Consider the following 17688-nt stretch of genomic DNA (forward strand, 5'->3'; position numbering starts at 1 on the left):
CAACGTCACATAGCAAAGAAGCTTCTGATAAGGGATCTGAAGTCAAATCTTTCTGACTCCAAGCTTAGTGTTCTATCCATTGCAATACCTAGCTGCCTCCATGGTGTGGTATATCCTGTATATTTTCAGACTTTTGATGTACTGATCACTTTTGCTATTTTTTTTGTCTTTTCTTCCTTTTTTTTTCTTCTTTCTGTTTAAAAATAATATCTGTTATATAGGATGGCTCTCTGGGAGGAAAAAAGTATGGCATATTGGAAAAATAATTCTGGCTATGTATGAAAAGACAAATAAAAATTTATTTTAAAAATCACTACATCTGGTAGCATATGTACCATTTGGCTAATATTGTTCTGAAATTTAATACTTGTGCAGCCTTGGGGAAGTCATTTAACATCTTAAGCCTCGGTTTCATCATCAATAAAATAAAGGGGGGCGCTAGGTGGCACAGAGAATACAGCGCCAGCCCTGGAGTCAGGAGGACCTGAGTTCAAATCCTGCCTCAGACACTCAACACTTACTAGCTGTGTGACCTTGGGCAAATCTCTTAACCCCAATTGCCCTGCCTTCCCACCTTCAAAAAGGAAAAAAAAAAAAAGAAGAAATGAGGCCAAGAATGGCCTCTTAAAAAAAATAAAATAAAATAAGGGGGCTGGACTATATTCTCCCTGAGGTCCAATTACCATTAAATCCATGACCACATGATCCTATTCTTCTATCAAGGAGTTGGAAATATATTTAATTGTTTTCCAGAACCATTGTTCACAATAATTAGTCTGAATTTCACTGCCTTTTAATTTCATTTTTCTCTTACATTATTACACACACAAATTATGAATTGACTTAGATTAACCAAAACAGCCACATTTAAGACATATGTTGTTCAGTAAAAGAGCACTGGGGCTTGAAACACTGTAGTGTCATGTCCTGAGATACAAAAGTATTCCTCTCCCAGTCTAGAGTGGCAAAGTGAGCTATTCACACTACATTAAATTCCAACTACACTTTTAATTGTTCCAGCAGTTGTCTTTATAAAACCTAACAGGATCTAGAGATAAATTATTTTATTCCCCCATCATGTGACCAACAAAATGGTGAACCAGACATTTTTTCCAGTCTCTACTAATTCTGAAAAAAACTCACAATAGAAGAAATATACTTCCTAGAGGCAGAATAATTACAGTTAAATCTTTAGCACCATAGAGCAAGAAGCCTAACAAGGTAATAGCCTCATGAATTAAAACTGAATAACTCTAATTCTCAAAGTACTTAGCCCCTCTCCTCTACAAACTTCCACCCCATAATAGGGCTCCAAAACTGACCCACACATTTGTGCTTGGGATTCAAAAGAGGATTCTCCTCCCACTGAATAGAATCTGTAAGCAGAGCCTACCCCTGCCTATCACCACTCCACTGAAAGAACAGGAAATTTTTACTCAATACAGTCAGGAGTGGAGGAAGGGATTAGGGGGATGGGGAGGTTGTGGTTTTTTTTCCTTTGGTCTGGGATGATCCTTAGGTTGGGTAACCCAAAGTCTATAAAGATTTTGCCTAGAACATTCACCTCACCCTTACCCCAAATCCTACAAAAAATACAGCCCAGCCAGAAAAAGACAGATGATGAGGCACAGACTGCATGAGGCAAGGGACCAGAATGAGTAGCTATATCCAATCTGAGGGAAAGGGGACTAAAATTTGATCAGAGTTGCTCCTACAGAAGCAGAATCTACTGAGAGTATGGTCAAAGGTTAGTGAAAAAAAATTCTCCAATTTGGGAAGAGGATGAAGAAATTTTGTAGAGATAGAAGGGAGAAAGTATGTTTATCATCACAGGGAGAGGAGTCAGAAAATGAGTAACAAGGAAATGTAAGCACAAAAAACTAAAACTACCAAATATTTCAAGAAAGACAATTCAGTCAAAAACCTAGCACACAAACAGATAGATCAAAAAGGAGTTTGAGTTAGACAGGAAAGATAAGTACTAAGACATGAAAAAAATTACAAAGTTCTCTAGATAAAATATTACATGATGCAGGCAAGTGAATCCATGTCTAGCACAACGAAGGAATCTCAAGACAGTAAGGAACTACGTGAAAATGTGTCAGAATCATTCAAAAGAGAAATTAAAAAATAACAAATGTCAACTGTATATCCTGCATAGTATAAATAATTAACAGTATAAAAACTTGAATCCACAGTGGTGAGTCTCTCCAAAGAAGCCAGGGTGAACAACAGATTCAGAATACAAACATACTGAGGTGATGGACACGTTAAGAGATGACAAGCAAACGGCAATATTGCTAAAAGTACACATAATGTCTATAAAAGCCATTGATCTGGAAGACAGGACATGAAGAGATAACTAAAGGGTTAAAAATCTCCCAGAAAAATGTGATAAGTAAAACAAAAAAAAAGTCTGAATACTGTAATTTATGAAATAAGACAGGAACTTTTCAGTTTCTGAATACAGGAAAAAAAAATAAATGAACACATAGATTGCCTCCAGACAAACAACAAAAACTATTCTTCCAACTACAGAGACATAATGGTTAAATTTAATAATTTCAATGACAAGCAACAAACTCTGCAAGAAGCCATAGAAAAACCTTTAAATATAAAGGAAATTTGAGTAACACCAGACTATTCCATATACACCAGAAACCTGAGGATGGAATGGAATAACATTCTGAAAACATATTCTGACATACCCTACAAATCTGAGCCATTATAATCATCTATAAAAAGATGTATGTTAAATGAAAGTATCTGAAGCATTTCTACAAAAAAAAAAAAACAAAAATCCAAACACGAGCAGAATTTTTGACTGGCAAACACCCCAAACAAAAGAAACACAAGGAAGGTAAATAAATACAGCTAACAAAGAAAGTATAAGTAAGGAAATAAATTATCCCCAAAGAGAAAGACTGACCTAGTGTTCAAAAAGAAAACAAAGAGAAGAGCTATTAAGAGATTTATTAAAGTACACTGGAGATAAAGAAGAAAATGGAATATAAAGAAATAAAGTGGCAGTGGAGAAACAGGGATGATAAACCATGGAGTAAATCCTATAACCATTCTACAAGTCAATCAATGTATTTTGTGAGACAAAATAGCAGTCAGTGAGTGCATAAACAAGAAAAGAGGAGGTAAAGGATAAGGGGAGTATTCTATGTGCCTTTTATCAAATCCATAATTGAACAAGAAAGGGAAGATAACTCCAAGAATCTCTCATCCAAAAGAGGAGTTACAAGGAGAATCGGAGAAGTTAGCAGAAGGGAAACACAGAAAACAGGGGCAATGAAAAGGTAAGGTACCACAGAAGAGCTCTCCCATACAGAGGTATAACTCTATGATAGGAGATGGGGACTTTACCATAGGAGAATTGGTATATATCACTTTCTCTGAGAGAGATTACCGTTCCTCTGTGACAATTTCTGCCTCAGGAAAATTTAAGTAGCTACTCCTGGGGGCAAACAAAAGAGCTGGAGGACACAGCCTCAAGAAGCAGATTATACAGTAAATGAATGGGACAAAGAATGATCATGGGAACAGGGACATTCTAACATTCTACTATGTGGGAATGCTTCTGTCCCCTTCTCTTAAGAACTGATACTTTTAAGAGTGAGGCACAACAGAAAAATGGGACAATGGAGCAGGATGTACAAAGGCAATGATATATAAATTCATTAGAATAGAAAGTTCAGAAGCTCTAATGTTTCAGAAATTTTAATTCCATAAGGAACATAGATTAAATAAGGAATTATTAAGTATACAGACCATGAATCAGAAAATAAAATCAAGAACAGAAAGGAAGGGTAGAGAATGATAAAAACAAGGTAAAGAAATTCTTCTTATAAAAAAGGTGAAGACATTGTAAGATGACTAACTTTGATAGACTTGACTCTTCTCAGCAATGCAAGGTTCTAAGACAACTCCAAAGGGCTCATGATAGAAAATGCTATCCACATCCAAAGAACAGTCTGAATGCAGATCAAAGGATATTATTTGCCCTCTCTCTTTTTTGTTTTGTTTTGTTTCTTCTTTCTCGTGGTTCATCCCATTGGTTATAATTCTTCTTTACAACATGACTAACGTGAAAATATTTTAATATTAATATATATGTAGAGCCTATATAAGATTGCACATGGTCTTGAGGACGGAAGAGGGAAGAGAGGTAGAGAAAATTTAAAACTCAAAAGCTTGTGGAACTGAATGTTGTAAACTAAAAATAAATAATTTTTTTTTAATTTTGAAAGGTGAAGAAAATGAACAAAAGATATGGAAGAATAAAAGAACGATTTTGAACTAACTACTTAAGTGAGATGGGAAAAGAAGGGAAGAATTAGATAATAAAATAAAGGGAAAAAAAAGTACAATTCCAAAGATAGGGAAAGGGTTGATAAATGAGAGAGAAGGGGAAAAAGGTGGAGGAGAAGAGAGCCAGAAGGAATAGGAATGCATCATAGTCGATTGAGCTCCTTTCATATGATTGTTAGGCCACAGGCTTGATGTCCCTAATAGGAATGATTTTATAAACACACCATCAGCAATGAAATGCCTTACTTATTTAACATCTCTAAAAATCAAAAGGTCAGATCTTCAAGGCAGTATCTGAGTCACAAAAGAAAAAAAAACCTATTAGAGGGAGAGAGTTGTGGAAAAAGAGAGGGAACAGAAAGAGAAGAGCATGATGAGTACATACAACCCAACAACTCTCACATTTATTAATGTTTTTTTAGAAAGTATTTAATAATTGGTTAATGATAATCATTATTCAACCATTATACAGTTCTAATGACTTAGTTACAATACCAAAACCTCTCTGTAGGACGGCATCTGCCTCACTAAAGTTTATAAACCAATATAAAATATCCTAAAATCAAAGTTATGACAAAGTAGTATTTATCAAGCTTCTATCTCAGATATTACCCATGGGTATTCCGTGGAATGACTGAGCTCTAGGGTTGTCTCCACGGTTAATACTAGGAAAGACTATACTACCTTAGCATTTTTCCGATCTTGGCCCAGGGAATGGTTTCAGAAAGATGAAATGATATAGCAGGTGGTTTAATAGATAGTACTGGGGGTGGCCAGGTAGCACAGCGAGTAAGAGCACCAGCTCCAGTGTCGGGAAGACCTGGAGATCGAATCCCAGCCTCAGACACTTAACGCCCACCCAGAAACACCTGGCCGTGTAACCTTGAGCAAGTTACTTAACCCCAATTGCTTAAAAAAAAAAATAGATAGTACTGGATTTGGTACCAGGGAGACTTACATTCAAATCTTGCCTTAGATATTTAACTAACTGTGCAACTTTCAGCAAGGTCTTTAACATCTTTAAGCCTCAGCTTCCTTATCTATAAAATAAAGAGGTTGGACTGGGTCCCCTCTCAGATCCCTTCCAGTTCCAAATCTATCATCTTCCTTTATCTGCCCCAAGTTACATGACTAATAACTAGTAAAGCAAGTGACTTGGCACCATTAGGCCACCCTGACATTCTGACCCGGTAAATTAGTCATTTAAGAAAGAGAATTATAAAACCTTTTTAAGAATAAATTGCTAGGGGAAAAAAAGCAAAGCCCTAAAACGCCTGTTAACTTACAATTGATACAGTAGGAGCCAATTTATGAGATATATGCCTCTATTGCCTTTCAGAGCACTCTTCTTAATAACTAGCAGATTACTGAATTTTGGAGAATTTTTTCCAATATTAAATCAATACATTCTAATAAATTGCCTTTCATATGCTAAACTGAGGATGAAGCACAGCTTGAAAGCTAATTTCATACTAAGCTTTGAGAGTTTTCATTTATAGTCCAATATGAAGCAAAAAATCAAAATCTTCGCCACTAACAAAATTAATAATACCATAAATAAAGTGCCTTATGGTATGCAATGCACTTTACAAACATCTCATTTTATCTTCACAGCAAGTTAGGCACTGTGATTTCACTCATTTTACAGATGAGAAAACTGAGGCAAAGATGAAATTACTTGATCAGGATCATGTAGCTAGTTAAATGCCTACAGGATTTGAATTCAACTCTTCCTGAATTAAGGGCTTAGGAAATAGCCAAAATATCAAAAGACTCCCACAATCACAAATATTTTGATCTCTATATATCTATGAAGAGGCGGTATGATTAATGGAAAGAGTGCTGGTCTTAGAATAAGGAAAGAACTATATTCAAGTCTACCTCTTTCACTCATCAATTTTGTGACCATTGGTAAGGCACCAAACCTTCCTAAGTCTCAGTTTCCTCACCTACAAAATGGTGATCATAGCAGTAGTATTCAGCTCCCAGGGTTGGTGAAAGGCATTTCAAATGAGATAATATTTGTAAAGTATTCTGCAAATGTTAAAGCATTCAATGTTAACATTATCATATCTTAGGGTTTTATGTAAAAAAAAAAAACTTATTACCAAATAATCATATTCTTCATTCTAATCTCCTCAATCACCACGGGGGAAGAGTAGGGAATGCTTTTTACAAGCTGCCATTTAAAAACCATGGCCTGTAGATAACCAAGATCCAGGGAGATCTTTTTGTCAGATTATGAATATTAAGTAATATTTATAAAACACTTTGAAATTTACACATAGGATCACATCAAAGACTCATAACAAACCTTGGGGGCTAAGTACTAAGGGTATCATTATTGTCATTTAATAGAGAATGAAACTGAGACTCAGAGTTTCAGTAATTTGTCTATTTAAGTGTCAGAGGTGAAATTTGAAACTAGGGCCTAAGGATTTTAAAGGCCTTTGACTGTTATGATGGAGTTCTCAATGAGGCCAAAAAAAGATGTTGAAATAATATGATCAGGTACCATGAAATGAAGATAAAACTATTATAATTCAAATTGATTACTGAAGGTCAATTTGAACAATAATACTTCCTTAAGTACTCAGATCTAAGTCCCAAAAGAAGAGTTGGATTTTGATCAAGAGAAGCCTTCTTCTGGGTGTAGGGAGAAAGAAAAAACCTCAGCTTAATTAATTTTTCAATCTCTTGATTATTCCACCCAACTCACTATTTCCCTTATCTCATTAAACATTTCTTCACCATCTCTCCCTCTTGGGCCCCTTATTATCACTCTCCTCTCCCTTGGCTCTCCTTGTAAAGTTTAACGTTCTCTATTTCTTCTGTTTTCTAACCAACACCACATCTGATTTCCCAGTAAACACTCAGCAGAGTCAACAGCTCTCATCCAGTGCCAGTGTACAAAGCACCATACCAGACACAAGAGTTATAACAAAAGAAATAACTGATATCACCTTCAAGGAAGACAAAATATAGGCAAAGTAGGGACAAAGCACATTGCTGGGCTCATTCAAATAAAACAATTCAGCAAAGTCCAGGCTCACACTAAACCTTGAGAAGATCTAGTCTAAGGGTTTGCTATTTAAATTCTCCTAACATAACCTAAGACATATGCAAATTAGTCACATGAGAAGACATCAAGGACAGGATTTAGAGAAGAGATTTTACTGACTTCTACAGGTATTATGACCTTTAAGTGTCAGAATAAACAAATTCCTAACATTTTACTTTTCTTTTTTATATCTAGTGATGTATTTGTTTTCACATCACTTTCATTTCCAAAAATGTCTCTTGTGCCTTCCCTACTCAGAAAGCCATCCTATGTAACAAAGGATAAAAAAGAATGAGGAAAAGCAAAGCAACAAAACAAACCAAATACCAGCAGAGACTAGCAATATATCGACTATCACCTGGCCAAGGTCCTCACCCCCACCCCCCACCCCGCATAGATGAGAGGTAGTTTTCATAGTGGCTAGACAACTGGCTTTAGAGCCAGGAATATTATCTGCCTCACACCTGCTCTGCGATGGTCCCCGGGTGTGTCACTTAACTTTTCAGTGCTACAAGCAATTCTCAAGTAAAGTCACAGCATTTAAGTGCCTCCTATATGCCAGGGAGTGTACTAAACATCAGGAATACAAAGAAAGGCACAGACATCCTCCTGCTTTTAAGAAGTTCACCATCTATTAAGATAGATAAAATGGAAAGGGCTGTGTACAAACAAGATCAATGAAAAGATCTTCTCAGAGGGATGGCACTAACATGAAGGGGAACAAGAAATGGTTCTTGTTAAAAGGTGGAAATCTTAGTTATCACATCGTATAAATTGCAAGAAAGGTGCCAGCCTGCACTTGAAAAGGAAGTTTCCCCACCTGGAATTCCTTATCCTGATCTCCTATATTTCTGTACAAAGGACAGCTCTCTCTATATTTTTCATGTTCCCTGCACTCTATAGGCTACCTTCCAGTGAGGCAAATGAAACACTCAACTCTGCTGAACTGTGGCTTTAATGAAGAAAAGGTGTTGTTGTATGGTCTTTTCTTGATGAGGATAATAACATGCAAGTGAATTGGATCTATGTGAGGGAGGGCTGTGCAAAGTAGCCTGCCTCACTTTCTCCTCCGTAGCCATTTGGGTTCAGTGGTCAGGTATAGATCAGGGTGACAGGAGATGACCCTGGATGCCCGGAGCCCTAAGGTCTTTAATAGTTCTCAGCCTGACTGAAGTAACACCCATTTATTGATTAAGGCTAAGTAAGAAATGAGGCAGAGAATAGCCTCTTTACCTAATATATATATATATATATATATATATATATATATATATATATATATATATCAATCTGGGAGGGAAAAGACGCTCAGGGTTTCTGGCTAAAACAGAAACAATCGCTATTTACATTCATTCTGAGCCAATCAGGGCTCAGAATGAATGACCAAGTGTGGCTGACCCTGGGACCTACAGTTGGCCAATCAGTGGAAAAAAGTATTGGGGAAAGGAAAGAAAAGGCATAATGACAATTCCAGAGATTCTTCCACGGCATATCCTAGCTTTCCATGATGAATTCTTTTTTATATATATTTTTTGTCTTTATTAATTTGTTTACTTTTAGCTTACAAGATTCAGTTCCACAATCACTTGAGTTTCAAATTCTCCCCCCTCCCTTTCTTCCCCCGCCCCATGGTGGCATACAATCAAGTATAGGATTTGCAAACACCTTTCACATTACACATTAGTCAGGTTATAAAGAAGGATTGTATCAGATGGAATGAACAATGGGAAAGAGCAGACAAAACCAAACAAGAAAAAGAAAGCAAGCAGGTAGTTTGCTTCAATCTGCATTCAAACTCTGTTCTTTCTAGTTCTTTCTCTGGATGTAGACATCTCTCTCCATCGTGACTCTTTTGGAATTGACTTATAATCCTGCATTGCTGAGAAGAGTCCAATCTATCAAAGTTGGTCATCAAACATACGTTGTGTCTTGTAATTGTGTACAGATTTCTCCTGGTTCTGCTCTTCTCACTCAGCATCAGTTCATATAAGTCTCTCCAGGTAAATATGAAGTCCATCTGCTCCTCATTTCTTATAGCACAATAGTATTCCATTACATTCATATACCGCAACTTGTTTAGCCATTCCACAATTGATGGACATCCCCTTAATTTCCAATTCTTTGCTAGCACAAAAAGAGCTGCTATAAATATTTTTGTACATGGGGTCTTCCTCCCACTTCTGTGATCTCTTTGGGATACAACCCTAGAAGTGGTATTGCTGGGTCAATGGGTATGAAATTATTTATAGCCCTTTGGGCATAGTCCATGATGACTTCTTTATGCACTTGAAAATCAAAGCTTAACTGGTCTTCTATTTAAACTGTTTTAGTCTGTACATCTTTGAGTATCTGGGATGAATATAGGCTGTTATGTCTCCTTCTGAGGCTCAGCATTAGTGTTGAGATCACACAATCAAAGCATTAGGGATTATTTACAACTGGAAAGGACCTTAGAGATTATTTCATTCAAACCTCACTTCCCACATGCCCTTTTGAATCCTCTTTGGGAGAAGACATCTACATAATGATAGACTTATAGGAATAGGAGTAATCATGCATTACATCATTTTCAGAGTTGCATAGAAGAGAGTCCCTGGGTTAAAATCACTTAATTGCCACTTAGCTCTTGAGTTACCGTGTTCTACTCCCTTAACACCTCTAAGCCTCAGTTTTCTCATGTGTAAAATGGGGTCATCTATTGGTTCAGAGGACCTGTAAGATCCCTTCTAGATTCAAGTCTGTGATCCTGGGTATGATGCTTGTAGTTTAGCTTAGTTGGGTAACAGTGTAGTAATGGGGGCAGACAGGGCCTCCAAAGAGGGGTACAACAGGGTCAGAATCATTGGGGAGTGGCAGCCAGGGGTGACAGAGGGAACAGAAGAGGACAATAACTTGAAAAGCTATATGCCAAGAGAGGAAAGTCAGTGGGAAAGAAGTATATATACCAGCCCAAAGTGGGCACCCTGGGGCAAAACATTTACCACCCAGTACTATTTGCTGGTCTGTTCAGAACCCATTGGAAACTTTTTGTAATTGTACAGTAAGGTTATTCCTGCCAAGTGTTGGTGTCATCCCTTTTACCATTCCCCCTACCCCTTCCAACCCTGGCCCAGACAAACACTTAGCAATATCTAGTAGAGTTGGTTGTAACTTAAATGAAAATCATGTTATTTCTTGTTCAACTATTTAGTTTATAATACTGGAAGTAAATCAAGTATTATTATGAGGAAGACATTTTAACATAGAATATCAAAATACTTTTAAAGGATTAAACATTGGATTTGTATATGTTTTATTTTTGTTTCACACTATTAATACTATTTTTGGTGTTTTGTTTTTCCAGATAAAAGAATAGTATTAAATAAAATGTCATATTTTGGCTATGAAAATTATATCTCTTCTAGAAATTTTCTACCACTGTCAAATGGCACTTTTGAAACATTTATATCTGTACAATTACCATCTTCTGAGAACACAATACCTAGGCACATCATACCTTGAATGCACTGGGTACTTGACAAATGGAAGCTAAGCAGAATTATGCAATCCATACCTTCTTCAAAGACATTCAACTAAAAGTCACTTCCAATTGGAATGCACATATTTTCTACCACTATCCCTTCCCTGTTAAAGCTTTATAGTTTCCCCATAACTAAATTTTCTAAGACATTCTCTGATATTTGAATTGATTCTATAAAGAGCTATAATTAAACCATAAAGGGAACAAACTGCAAAGTATAAGAAGGAATGTTTTGTGTTTGCTTTCCCTGGGGAAAAAAAGCCACCATATGTAAGATAAATTGTATCCTGTGCATGATAAAATATTTATCGTTTGTAACAAGAAAATCCACTGCTTGTTACCAGAAAGATTCCACACTACTTCTATTTCCAATCTGAATTAACTAAATTTCGAAAATTAAAAGCTTAAAAATGTAAAAAAAAAATTTAAACCATCCATGACCTTTATGAAAATTCATGGCATTTGGAAGGTTAAAAAAGAAGAATCACCTTCCCGACCTATTCATCTGGATCTGGTTGTCTAATCAACTGACAAGTTGCTGAAGGCTTATTAGTGAACCACAAAGCATAGTTCCCAGGTTGATCTCACTCAAACAGAAGACTCTATGGGCCAGGTTCCACTGCAACACATATATGTACTACAGGAGCACATTTCTGACCATGTCACTGCCTGATTTAAACTCCAGTGACTTCCTATTACCTCTAGGAAAGGGTTTTTGCTATTTTGGGTGTCATGGACCCCTTTGGCAATCTGGTGAAGCATATGGACATCCTTCTCAGAAGTATGTTTTTAAATACATAAAATCAAAATACATAGGATTACAAAGCTAATTAATAAATACTATTAAAATAAAGATGCAATTTGTCCCATCCAAGTTCACAGACCGCCTGAAATCTATCATGGAACCCAGATTAAGAACACCTGCTCCAGGGTGGCTAGGTGGCGCAGTGAATAGAGCACCGACCCTGGAGTCAGGAGGACCTGAGTTCAAATGTGGCCTCAGACACTTGACACAATTACTAGCCATGTGACTTTGGGCAAAGTGACTTAACTCCAATTGCCCTCCAAAAAGAAAAAAAAATAGAATACCTCCTCTGAGACACTTGACCACCTGGCCTTACCAGCCTTATCTCAAATCACTCACCTTCATTCATTCTTCATTGCAGTCAATCTGTATTTCTTACTCTTTCTTGCACATCGCAATCCATTTCTTTCTCTACTGGCTCTGTCAGAAATGTCCCTCATTTCTGACTCTTATAATCCCTAGTTTCCTTTAAACTCAGCTCAAGCATAACTTTCATGGTTAGGTCTTTTCTTGATCAACTCTGCTGCTAGTACTCTCCTCTGATAAAATCACCTTGCATCTGTTTTGTTCACATCCCTACTTGCATCTTTAAACTCTTGGAGGGCAGAGCCTGTTTTTGCTTTTGTATTTATATTTCTAAAACCTAACACACTGCCTGACATATAGTAGGCAACTAATAAATATTTGCTGATTGATGGATGGATGAGTAACTTTGGACAACCTATCAGGGAAGAATGGAAATGTACAGATTCCAAGTCCTTTGCCCCTTCACTTTTCCTGACACTCCCTTCCACTCTACTCCCACAGTGGTCACTGCAGGTAGTACAAAGCAGACAAAATAAACTTTGTTGGGCTGGATTTAATTAAGGGTCACAGCCTGGGTTATTCTACTATGGAACCTGAGAATCTCAGGATACAAATTAGAAGTTAGGGAAGTTACAGGTACCTGGTCTCCTGTTACTCAATTATCCTGACTCAGCTGTAAGAATCATGCAATCTTTCCAGGTATTCCCTGCTCTATGCCCTCTGATTCTGCTAGCTCCTCACTAATCTGGACATCGCAGAGCATTTTGTCCTGCCTTGTTAGTTTACCCTTACTTCCAATTCCCAGTATCCCACTGAGCTAGATCTGACAGTTCCATAATCATTAGAGAAGCAAGATCCTTTTCTCTCCAGTCACAAGCTCCACTCCGGGTTCAGGTCAAAACTGAACTTATCAAATTCCCTTGAACTTCCAACAAAATTGTATCCCAGATGTTTGTCTGCCCAGAGAAATTCCCTGAAACAGTCATTCCTGATTCTGAACAAACAACAACCAATCAGTTCAGTTCCTCTGAATTGAACTCCTTCTCTATACTTTTTCACATCGATCTCCCAGAGCTGGCATGAGACATTTCATTTTCTTTAGGCCTTCCTTCTCCCTACCAAGTCCCAGATTCTCACAGAAAAGTCCCCATGATAATCCCCACTCCAGGATAATCAAACTCCTATGTTCACACCTTCTCAGGTAATCATATGTCCAGACACTTATCTCCCTGTCACTATTTCCTCTCAGACTAAAATTAGTATGCAACCAAAGCATCCATAGAACCTAATTACAGTTCACTTATTCTGGCCCCAGACAGACTGGGGATACTCCCAAATCCACAAATGATTTTCTTTCTATAGAGGAGAGGGACTAGATGGTATTGAAAATTCCCAGAGAAAGAAGCTCCATCTACCAACACAGGTCAGAATCATCTCTGCTCTCTTCTTTTAAATCACAGGGGTTCTTAACCTGGAATCCATTGAGAGAGAGAGAGAGAGAGAAAGAGAGAGAGAGAGAGAACTATTTCAATATGTTTTGTTTGCACGGCAATGTTATACCGTGTGCTTAAAAACATTATTCTAAGAAGGGATCCATAGAAGGGGCTCAAATGGATTCATGACACAAAAAGAGGTTAAGAACCCTACCTTAAGATGCACCATCTTCCTGATACCATCAACTGTTAATTGGCAGTTAGGTGGTGCAGGGGATAGAATGCTGGGCCTCCAGTCAAGAAGACCAGAGCTCAAACCCAAACTTGGACATCTTCTCGCTGTATGACCTTAGGCAAATGACTTAACTTCTTTTGGGTTCAGTTTCCTCAACTGTAAAATGGGGATAATAACAGCACCTACTTCACAGGGTTGTTGTAAAGATCAAATGAGATACCTGTAAAGTACAGTTTCTATAAGTAGTGTTAGCTGTCATTTTTATTATTATCCATAATTGACAAAACAAAAAATGGATTTCAACCGCAGTACTGATATCATTTTGTAATTTACAATTTTAAATCATAATTTTGTAATTTAAAAAGTTAAAGAGGAGCTTTCTAAAATTTTCCTTTGGAGTCCACAATTGAAACTGTTACCAGTTAGAGGACAGACACTAGCAATGGAAAAGACATTATAGTTTATCTAATCAGACCCCCTTTATTTTTGGGGGGCACATAAACTGAGGCCCAAAGAGGTCCCAGGTCACAGATCTAGGCAGTAGCGGAATAGGATTTAGAACTCAGTTTCCCTAGGATTTGGTTCTAAGATTTTTTTTCACTATACCATGCTGTTTCTCATACATCTAGAGCTAGCCTTGAGTCCTATGTTTCTCTAAACAGAAGCAAATCTAATGTTTGTATATTCCATTCTAGTCCAAAGTTAACTTTGAAAAATGGTGGTAATGCTTTTTTTCCTGTGTTCCAGGATTCCTTTCTTATATACCTGTGTCTTTTTCAAGGAGTACTTTTTTCCCAATCAAGGAGAGCTGGGGGGGAGAGAAGGAGGCAGTAAGCAAATATTAAGTTCTCTCTCTCTACTACCTATTCCATTATCAGATAGGAGGAAAGGATCCTGTTATCTGAACAGTCAAGTCACTGGGACATGGTATATACTAGGAGTGATCAATATCATGCAGCAAATATCACATTCCTATACAACAAATTCTTTTTACCTCGAATAAGGATGTAGAATTGCTGCAGGTATTGTTCAGAACCCACTGAGATGAGGCAGTGGCCTCCTTTTATTCCTGACTAATCAAACTAAATTGAAATTAACATGATGCTTGGCTGCATGGGGCGGGGCGAGGAGGTGCTTTAAAAAATGAAAACGCTTTCATACAAAAAAAAGTAATGAAATGTTTTTTGCCTCAAATGCTCTTTAAAAAAAAAAGATCCTGCTCACATTAGTCTCCATTCTGATTTTTAATTTCTTAAAAACTAATGGGAAGCAAATAATTCTTGTTGTCTACTATTTACAAAAAAAGGCTCAGAAATCAGAGATATTAAGGGGTACCATGTGATAGTTAAGTGTTAGCATTTAACAAACTAGTCTATAACTATAAATAAATCATTTCATCACAGCTTCCTTCTCAAGATTTGAATATTAATAAATGGACTTAATAGGTCTTGATTTACTACAGAATTTCTACCGAATTAAACAGTTATTACACTGATAATTGTGTCCACATGTAGCACAGCATGGCTTCCTAAAGATAAAACTTGTATGATGTGAGTGTCTCCCAGTTACTGATTAATCCTGAAGCCTATCTGAACAGCATTTTTACTTGCAGCATGGAGACTAGGCTCTGTCCTCTGATTTAAACGAAAATTAGCGAATGGAAGGCATGCTGTACAAATGTCCTTGGAACAGATTTTAAATCACAAAAATAACCTCATTTGATTAACTGAAAATACACCAAAGACAGGTTCAAAAGCGGTACCAATTCCAAGTGCCCACTGAAGCCACAAAGAATTAAAAAAAGAAAAAGATATTTAGATGTTTCTAATAGAAATACCCAAATATCTAAGGTCTACAGTCAAAAGTCATTCAATCTAGTGGCCTATGGGGGTATTTTTATAAGACTTGGTGATTTGCATTGCTCCCTTACTTTAGTACTACCAGTTCAAAAACTACCACAGTAAAGAGATTAATAAAGTCATGTGGTATCAATGTCAGTTTCCATGGCAACTTGGAGATTGCAGGGTTTAGGGTAACAGATGGGAAACATTTGTAATGTATTCCTTAAACTTCATTATTATTTTAGAGTAATATGTATTCACCTTTGTGGGATAAAAATGATATATTATCATAAACATTGATATTACCTCTTGCTATCACAACCTATTGACTTATTAAGTTTTTAATGAATTCAATCATATGAAAGGAAACAAAATAAATCAACTGTGATCAGTATATACCACATTTAATTGAATAAAGGAATAAAATGCCTTATATAACAAGTATATTGATAAATAATTTTTGGATCAGCACAACTTTGGGGATCATAAAGTGAAAATGAAATTTAATTACACTTCCTGGATTTTCATATTCTTCAGATTCTTTGGTTTCAAAGAATTCAAACAAATGTAAGTGAGATATGTAAAGAAAGCAATATGCCAAGAACTGGGAGAAATCTAGGGAAGGAGATGTTGCTTCTGAATGGAACGGGAATTCAAATTGTGGGGTTTCTTGAGGGTCAGGTGAAGGAGTTTACACTTAATCCAGGAGGTAATGGGGTTTGGGGCAATGAAGAAGATGGGAGACTCAGAACACTGCATTAACTATGCAGAGATACCTGAGATATACCATTTAGGATGTATAGGAAAGGAAAGAGATCAGTGGTAGAGAGACTATTACAATAATACAGGTAATCTGAGGTAGCAATAGTGTTAGTAGTCAGTAAGCCATCATTGTTGTCAGAGCAGTAGTGGCTTACATTTGTATAGTATATACCTGTTTAGGGAAAATTTTCATGTGTACTTCCTTTGTAGGTAGATTGAAAGAAGAAAACATTCCTGAGATCAAAAGAACTCAGCTGCTGACTGGATGTGGAGAATGAGGGAAAGAAAAGATGGACTAAAAGATGACTTGGAAATGTTTGAGCCTTAGTGCACTGGGGGAATGGCAGTATCATTAATACAAACAGAAATCAGGAAAAGCTTCCAGTAAGTAAAGGTGACAAAAATTCAATCAGACAAACTGAGTTTGAGGTTCAAGCATGATATTCAGGTCAAGACATCTGATAGTTAAAAATACAGGTCTGGAGCTGGAGGAAAAGGGACAGGGCTGGAAACAGATGTGGAAATCATGAGGGTGAAAGTGATGGTCAAAATCATGAAAGAAAAAGAGCTTATCAGACAAGAGAGCAGAGAGAAGAGGATTAAGGATAGGAACATTAGGGAAAGCTGGGGGGGAGCGGGGGAGGGAGGAGCAGGTTCTAAAACAGCCAATATCATATGTATGATTTCTAGACCCTGACTCTAGAATGACTGGATCATCTATCTAGACCTAGATCATACCTTAAAGATGATTTAGTCCAACCCCTCCACTTTATTAATGAGAAGATTGAAGTCCAGAAATATTCCATAGGCAACTACGTTCCAAGACTCAAACGTCAGTCCTCTGACTACACATCCAGAGCTCTTTCCGCTCTTTCCTCTGGATAGCTGTTTGCTGATGTCCCTCTTAAAATGTGGTGAGCAGCGTTCCTCCCTTTTTTGCAGAAGTAGGAGACTACACAAATAGAACACAGCATATGTTGGACCTGCTGGATGCACTGGTTAGTTTTCCTGAACTGATCCCTTCCCCGCCTCCCCCGTGTTATTAATTATTATAAGAGAAGGCTTCTGAGGAGGAGGGGGAAAGGATATATTGAGAAATAAAGGTGATGTAGAAACAAAAGACACCAATAAGTAGGAGTTAGTGTGATGTGCTGAACTCAACCCAAAATCCTAAAGGTGAGCTAACTAGCAAAAAGCATGAGAAGAACCAACATTTCCCTCCTCTATAATATTCTATTATAATAGAATAATGTACCGTGTTTCCCCGATAATAAGACACTGTCTTATTAATTTTTTTGGACAGAAAAACACCAAAGGGCTTATTTTCAGGGGAGGGCTTATTTTCATGAACATTGACAGCAATTTTAATAAACAGGTAAATGTGAAAAAAAAAATGTACCTTTATTCA

At 37.0% G+C, this 17688-nt stretch overlaps 2 protein-coding genes across 2 annotated transcripts in view; one reads left to right on the plus strand and one right to left on the minus strand.

Annotated features, from left to right (window-relative positions):
• The window catches only part of DOCK4 (dedicator of cytokinesis 4), a 577420-nt gene that overhangs the window by 499256 nt on the left and 60476 nt on the right, over positions 1 to 17688 (minus strand). The gene's annotated exons all lie outside the window — the stretch shown is intronic.
• Positions 9541 to 17688, plus strand: part of LOC138176270 (uncharacterized) — a 364696-nt gene continuing 356548 nt past the window's right edge. The window contains exon 1 of the mRNA XM_069107034.1: positions 9541 to 9544. The gene's annotated coding sequence lies outside the window, so the exon portion shown is untranslated. The remainder of the gene's footprint in view (positions 9545 to 17688) is intronic.

Source organism: Petaurus breviceps, unplaced genomic scaffold, assembly GCF_028583685.1.
Source record: "Petaurus breviceps papuanus isolate PSGF00001 unplaced genomic scaffold, PetGlider_PUasm1.0 84, whole genome shotgun sequence".
NCBI lineage: Eukaryota > Metazoa > Chordata > Mammalia > Diprotodontia > Petauridae > Petaurus > Petaurus breviceps.